This window comes from Pongo pygmaeus, chromosome 18 (genome assembly GCF_028885625.2).
Source record: "Pongo pygmaeus isolate AG05252 chromosome 18, NHGRI_mPonPyg2-v2.0_pri, whole genome shotgun sequence".
Lineage (NCBI taxonomy): Eukaryota > Metazoa > Chordata > Mammalia > Primates > Hominidae > Pongo > Pongo pygmaeus.
Window position 1 is genome coordinate 25,112,497 of NC_072391.2, and position 8,213 is coordinate 25,120,709.

At 43.7% G+C, this 8,213-nt stretch overlaps 1 long non-coding RNA gene across 1 annotated transcript in view; it reads left to right on the top strand.

Annotated features, from left to right (window-relative positions):
- The window catches only part of LOC134738559 (uncharacterized), a 50,558-nt gene extending 44,948 nt beyond the window's left edge, over positions 1–5,610 (top strand). Inside the window, exon 3 of the long non-coding RNA XR_010124340.1 lies at positions 5,342–5,610. This is a non-coding gene — a long non-coding RNA (uncharacterized LOC134738559). The remainder of the gene's footprint in view (positions 1–5,341) is intronic.
- The last annotated feature ends 2,603 nt before the right edge of the window (positions 5,611–8,213 follow it).

Here is an 8,213-nt window from a genome sequence, read left to right on the forward strand (position 1 = left end):
ACTCCTGCCACCTCTAAGGACCAATCGCTTGATCACTAATTCCATTGCCATTGGATTGATCTCTCTCTGGGACTGGATGACATTTATTAGTTCAGAGCTTTTCATTTTATTACCTCATCCTGGAATCTGCCTTAGCACACAAAAGGCACTCAATAAAGATTTTCTGGTTAATTGATTTACTGATTAATTCATTGGAAAAGCTATCAATTCTATAAGGCGTGTATAGTTTTCAAACTCCAATGGGATTTAGGTAAATTGGGTTTTTACTAACCTGCTTGCCTTCCAAAAAAAAAAAAAAGATGAGATTTTTGACTCCCATATTTTTTATAATTGCCACGTAATGCATTTATAATCAGAAAACCGGCTCTAAAAATAACTAAACAAAGAAATATACCACTTAAAATTTAAAAACAATTGCCCCGACAGATTCAGTGGTGACTCTGGCTAAATTAAACTGGGTCTTTCCAGTGCCTGTGTTTTTCCAGAGGTTGGCATCCTACCCTCCTCTCCTCCCTAAGTCTTAAGTGGTTCTGGAAGATTCAACTAGAAACCACAGAGTGCACTAAAACAACAGATTCATGGAACAGGGCAATCAGGAAAAAGGGCCAAAGCCAGCCAAAGTTGTCTGCTTAGGCAAAAGCCCTGACCCAGCACATTTGTCAGAAGGCTCCATCTATATTTATAGCTTTGAAAAGCTTTTGGGAACATGGAACTTTCAGGCTGGTGGAATCCTGGCTCTGAGCGGTACCGGGAACACCATGTTCCCTTCTGGCTTGGATCACAAGAGAGCCACGTGTTGGGTTCATGAGTCCTTTACTGACCTCAGGGGAGACATCCGGCTCTCTGTGCCTTCATTTCTTCCTTTGTTTAATGGAATTTATTTTGTCCCACTTGACTCAAAGAGCATACAAAAATAAAGGCACCATTTACTTAGTACTTATTGCACCAGAGGCACTGGGTTAAAAGTCATTTCATTTTCACAGACAGCACTATTTTTTAATCCCCATTCTACGGATGGTATAACTGAGGTTCATGAAGATTAAAGAATTTACCCAAGGTTCACACAGCCAAGTAAGTGGTGGATCAAGGATTTGAACTCTCAAGCCCTAGGTTTCAACCTCTAAACTGCTATGGGGTCCAGATTTGTGATTAAATGTAATAAGGAATAAACAGAAGAGTGAAGAGAACAACGATTTATTGAGCCTCTATTATGAAGCCAGCATATTACATGAGTCACAAATAAGAATTGCTCTCAAGTTGAAAGGTGAAAGTAATAGCATGTTTCTCTGTCTGCACCAAACATAATCCAGTTCAAACTAAACCTCATACCCCAAGAGAACAAGGTTATCAAGAAGTTGAGTTACCAGTTATTTATTAGGCCCCTCCCAAGCCAGGTGTGGTGGCTTATACCTGTAATTCCAGCACTCTGAGAGGCCAAAGCGGGAGGACTATTTAAGGCCAGGAGTTTGAGACCAGCCTGGATAACAAAGTGAGACCCTTGTCTCCAAAAAAAAAAAAATTTAGCCAGGTGTGGTGGTGTGTTCCTGTAGTCCTAGCTACTCAGGGGGCTGAGGCAGGATTGCTTGAGCCCAGGAGTCAGAGGCTGCAGTGAGCTATGTGATTGAGCCACTGCACTCTAGTCTGGGCAACAGAGCAAGACCCTATCTCAAATAAATAGATAAATAAGTAGATTCTCCCCATCATCTCGAAGCCCCCCTTCCTCTTTCTGTGATCCTGGAAAGCCCCAAATCACATTCAGTGCCTAGCCTCCCACTGAGTATTCAAAGGTGCCATAAGTTCTGTTTCCCACTTGGGAGAGGGTAGCGGCCAGCAAACCCAGGGGTCACCCACCGTTCAGAGCCTGGCCTCAGGATATCCTCATATGATAAACAAGCCCCTGCCCATATCATCTGGCTTTTCAGAGAAAACCACCAAGACACTGCTTTTGAGCAAACCTCACTAAGGAGCTAAAACCCTTCCTTCCTTCCTAGACTCCTGAGATCCAACAGCCTAAGAAAAATTCTGTTAAACCTTCCCACAGAGGAGACAGTACAAACTCAAACCTTAAGGACACAGAGACCCATTCATCCTCCTGGGCAAGAGAAGAGAAAGAACATCTCATCCTTCTCTGATGAACATCCAGCTGAGAAAATAAGACACAATTCATTCCTCAGCAGGCCATTCTGCCATGTTAAATTCCTAATGAGTAGTCCTGCTGCACCTACATTATCCCATTCAGTCCTCACCTACATTATCCCATTTAATCCTCACAACAGCTCTGAGCCATTTGCTTGCAGGTGTGAGCAAGGATGCACTGCTTGATCACACTCTACCCAAGAGGAAGAGCCTCAGCATGAGAAGGTCACAAGCCCTTCTGATGACACTCTATCCCAGAGGACACAGCCTCAGTATGAGAGGTCACAAGCCCTTCAGCTCAGTGAGGCACAGTTTTGGGAGGAAGAGTTCTGCAAGAGAGAGGAAAGAAAGGGAGCCTTCCCCAGCCAACCAGCCAGATCAGCCAAAACCACCCAGGTTATCAGGGATGGTAAGAGGTATCGTTGCCAAGTAGCAGCTAAGGTCACTGTTAATATTTATTAAGTATCTCCTATATCCAGGTAAAATGCTAACCTTCTTAATTGTATTACCCCATTTCATCTCCCAGGCACCAGGAAACAGAAGTATCATTGCTCCAATTTTATAGATGAGGAAACTAAGGTTTATAGAAATCAGGGAGCTTTCCTAAGGTCTTGGGGGCAGCAAGAGGTAGAATTCGACTTCAGGCAACCATATCACCTTTACCACCCAAACCCATGAGGCAGCCGTTATTACCCTCTTTTTACAACTGAGGAGGCCAAAGCAGGAGGATTGCTTGAGACCAGGAGTTCGAGACCAACCTGGACAACAATGTGAAAACCCCATCTCTAAAAAAAAAAAAAATTAATTAGCCAGGTGTGGTGGCCTGCACCTGTAGTCCTAACTTGAAGAGGTAAAATAATCTTCTCAGATCAGTGATAAAGCCAGAATCCCAGTCCTCACTAAAGTCAGTCCACCATCACACCAGCTCACACTAAAGGAAAGTACTTTGAAAAGCTCCGGAGAACCCAAACCAATTTCCCCCCAGATTTCAGTGTGTCCTTGCCTTTAAGAGAAAGTTTATAAGTCTTTTCTCAGGCTGTTTGACCACATGGGTTAGGAAGAAAGAAAAAGATTGCAGTTCCTTGGAGGACTTCATTCAAACAGTGACCACTTGTTATATGCTAGAAAAAAATTGTAAAAATCTCTGAAAATAATAACAGCAAATTTTTATATGGCACTTACTTTGTGCCAGGCTCTGTTCTAAGCAATTTATAAACATATTGACTATTCAATCCTCCAAACAACTTTATTAGGTCAGTACCACTGGTGTGCTCTTAAAAGTTTAACAACCAGCCCTCAATGGGAAAGCTTTGATTTGTAGCACTTGCCAATGTCCCTGGTGTAAATACTCCCACTGTGGCCAATTGCAAGCTGTCAGTGTGATGTCATGATCTTGGCGTTGGGAAGAAATGCCTATCATATATCACTGGGAAGATGCACATCGTATATCATTAGAAAGGGACGTACCTTATGTATCATTTTCACCATGCAGACAGACACAGTAGACATAAGTAGCCTCAAGAGCATAGATAATAGTAAAATGGAGTGAAATAATTAGGAATTGATGAGTTTGGAGCATTTATTACCTTTGGTTTTAATTGCAAGCTTATAAAATTTAATTTTTAATAAAGGCTGTATTTAACAACCAGCTTGCAAAATTTCTGATAATTAAACAGTTGGCTTTCAGGTGTCTGCTCTGGCTTCAGCATATAACTGGTTAGTGCTATTATTGCCATTTTATAGAGGAGGAAACTGAGGCACAGAAAGGCTACATGATTTGCAAAAGGCTACATAGCTAGAAAATGGCAAAGCCAGAATTCAGACCTGGGCAATCTGGCTCCAGAATCTGTGCTCTTAACCACCCTATCTATGGCTTCTCTTGCAAGACTGCTGTGTCTTTGTCCAGACTGTAGCCTATAGGTTTTCCTTTGTGCTCCTCTCAGTATGTGCATTAACTGCATTTGATAGGTGAGTCACAGCAAGGCTGTAGTGCAGTTTCTTCCCAGGACCTTGGGAAAGAGTTTAAGACATCCACTTGCACCCGCAGCAAAACGTCTGGGGCCTTGTGACTGGGCTGCCGAGGATCACACCTAGCTGTGTTCCTGATCTGGCCGCCTAGGCCTTGCCCTCGAGGCCTGGCTGCGCCTGCGTTCAACCGCACATCCATTATGGAAAGGAGGGTCCCTTAATGTAGCGCAAATTATAGCTGGAACACAAGCAAATTGCCGGCTTTTACTAGCACATAAACTGAGCGGAACCTTTGAGATAGATCCGCATTACCCTAAACGGCATCCATAATTCATACCTGCGGCAGAAATGCTTCCCTCTCCCCAGGCTGGAGCCGATCTATTATTGATGGGCCCCTTAGAAGGCCATGACAGAGTGTTTCTCATGCTCCAGCCATCTGCCGGCGTGGTCAATTCCTCAGGCGGCGGCAGCACATTTATTCATCAGAATCAACTCCCAATTAGTTTCCTAGCAGGACCCAGGGGGGCTTTATCTGAGGAATCAAAGTGAGTGTTTCTAGAACAGTACCCCCAGTCCCACCCCTGTGACGCTAATCAATATATACAGAACCAGCGAGCAGCAGGCGAGCATTCGTTTTCACTCAGAAATGCTGCTGCCTTTGGAAATCATGGAAGGCAAAACTAAAAAGCAATGCCCCTTCCTCTCCACCAAGAGTCGGATGGCCGGGAGTTTCTTGCTGTCTATGAAAAAGTAAGTCACTGGATCAACAGAGCACAGGATTTTTTTTTTTTTTTTTTTTTTTTTTTTGAAACAGAGTCTTCCTCTGTCGCCCAGGCTGGAGTGCAGTGGCGCCATCTCAGCTTGCTGCAACCTCCGACTCCCGGGGTCAAGCAATTCTCCTGCCTCAGCCTCCCGAGTAGCAGCTGGGATTACAGGCATGCACCACCAACCCCTACGATTTTGTATTTTTAGTAGAAATGGGGTTTCACCATGTTGGCCAGGCTGGTCTCGAACTCCTGACCTCAAGAGATCCACCCGCCTCAGCCTCTCAAAGTGCTGGGATTACAGGCATGAGCCACCTGGCCAGAGCACAGGCTTTAAATGACTGCCGAGAGCAGAAGTTTCCCACTCCACCTGGGTGGTAGAAAGGAAAGTAGCAATTCTATTCACAGCTTTTTATGAAAGATCTAATAATAACCCTGTGAGATAGGTATTTATTATTCTCTCCATTTTTCAGATGGAGAAACTGAGGTTAAGTAACTCGCCCAAGGTCACACAGCTAGTAGATCGCAGTGACAAGACTTGAGTGCAGAAAACCTGATTCCAAAGTCCACAGGCTTAACCACTACTCCATGCTGCCATCTGGAGGAAGAGGAAAGGGAACCGACAAGCTATTTCCAGGGCATCACAAACACCTAATGAAATGTGGACATTTCACTACAAAAGAACCCAGCTGGCTCACAAAGACCCAACCAACTAGTTGCACTGTTTTTTGTGTTATTTCTATTTTCTGTTGTGATGTATTGCTTTATTGAATGATTAATGTTTAAATGACCACATCCATTAATGGCTATTAATAAATATAGCTGGTTTTAAAAAGCTGCATCTTTTTTGAGTGAGTATTTGGTGGGGAGGGAGGCAGAGGATGGATTATGAAAGGGGTACAGGAGTACTCAGCATTTAAAAGGTCATCAGGGACCTTTGATTTCTGCACTAAGATCTCAGTGATAGATCTTAGAAACACCTTCCCAGGTGCCAGGCTTTGTGTCTGACCCTGGGGATGCAAGAATTGATAAGATGAGAGACATGTGAAAAATTAACTATGAGTTATGGCAGAATAGCACAGGGGATATACACCAAGGCTTCCCTCAACCCTGCCTTCTCTTTCCCCATCCCAGAGGAGACTGAGCCGTAGTAAAGGAAATCACAACACACTGTGAACTGGTGCAGCTCTATATACAAACTCTTCAACCTCTGCAGAGCTCTCATGCTGCTATGCCATCTCATGCTGCTATGCTATCCTTTCAAGTGCCCCTGGTCAGCTCCCCCTTCCATATCTTCAAGGTGAGTTCTTAAGACCCCACATCTTCTTTCTCCTATAAAGTTGTGGCCAACAGTAGGAAGAGCTTAAAGCTTCCACCAGTCCACCAGCAAACTTCTCTGCCTCTACGTCTTCCATTCTTTGTCTCTTATCTTCATCCTTCCTCACTGTGGGGAAAACCTCAGAGATGATCCAGTTGGTCTGAGCTCCATGATGGGCCCAAGGCCATGGAGCTACCAATGATTAGAAACCAAGATGGCATGGAGAGCTGAGAGTGGAATAGAAAAGGAGAGGATGTGGAGCTAAGGAGGAGGTTTGAATAACAAAGGAACATCAACTGGGAGGTCCAAATGGTTGCCCCAGTAATGAGACAGCCCAGTTTATGGAATCAGGAATGGAAAAAACAGGTGAGCAGTACAGTGAGTCAGTAGGCAAGTGGATGGCCTGAGATGGGGCTGAAGTGTAATAGAGTAGTTATAAGAAGGCTGCTCAGTATCCACAAGGTACCAGTTCAAACCCAGGCTCTGCCATTTATTTGTTGAGGGACTTTGGGAACGTCTTTTAACCCCACCACCCCCAGCCTCAGTGGATGCATGTAAAGTGGGGATGATAGCACCTGACTCATAGACCTCAGAGGGTGGAGGGGAAATTAGGTAAGGAATGAATTAAACAGCTGCCACATAGTGCAGAAATCAATGGTGGTTGCTGCCCTTTGAGGACAAATACCTAAGGCAAAGATGTTACCTCAAGTTGGCATTTAGACAAAACCTCAATCAAAATGTGTGTGCTGAGAGCCAGCCAGAGAGTGGACATATACATTCTGCGGGGATGGAGTTGGGCTTTATCAGGTTTATAATGAGAACAACTTTGACCCAGTCTTGTTTCTAATGCAGGAGGCAGATTCCTCCAGTAGGGTGATTTCACATTCCAGTTCTCCTGGACAGTCCCACGCCCGAATAAATCCATTCATACCTATTCAGTATTTTTAGTGCTTTCTTTTGCTCCCCCAAAGTGTCCCACTTACGACGATAAATTACATGGCTACCCTCCCAAAACATTTATCTAGCCTAGAATGATGGTTACCAGAGACTGGGAAGGGAAGGATGGTGGGGAATAGGGGGAGGGGAGGATGGTTAATGTCTACAAAAAATAGAAAGAATGAGTAACATCTAGTATTTGATAGCACAATAGATTGACTACAGCCAATAATAATCTAACTATACATTTTAAAATACTAAAAGAGTATAACTGGATTGTTTGTAACACAAAGGATAGATACTTGAGGTGATACATACCCCATTTACCCTGATGTGATTATTACACATTGTATGTCTGTGTCAAAACATCTTATGTACCCCATAAATATATACATCTCCTATGTACCCACAAAAGTGAAAGTTGTAAAATAAAACAATTTAAAAAATTATCTAGCCTAGACCCTTAGCAGCATTCCACTGGCAGAGACCACTAGCTGCCGCTAATTTCTTCTCCTCTGCCTACCTTAGAAATAGAACACTCATTTTTAGTTGATGAGCAGATTCCCTTGCTACTGGGTATTATGTGACTAAGTTCTGGCTAACAACATGTAACTAGGGTTATGTGTGACTTTGGAGAAAGACGGCACCTTCTTCGATCCTTCCTCCCTACTGCTGGCTGGAATGCAGATGTGATGGCTTCATGTGAGCTGCCATCTTGGATCATAAGTTAGTAGTCGTCTGCTGAGAATCACAGAGCATCAAGGTAAAACGGGCATAACACCAGCTCTAAACTGCATACCTCTGGACTTCTTTTTTAGAGGAGACAAAATTTCACCTTGCATAAACTACTTTTATTTGGGGTTTCTGTCACAAACAAACATGATCCTAATGGATATACTCAGGGACTAAACAAGGACTCGCAAATTCTCTGTCTCAGGTTACTGGAGATGGATGCTGGGCTGATGTGGGAAAGGATATAGTGGCTGTGTGGTGGTTAGGAGCTTATGCTCAAGTCAGGCAGACCTGAGTTCTTAATTCTACATTTTAATAGCTACATGAACTCGGGCAAGTTTCTTAACCTCTGTGAGCCT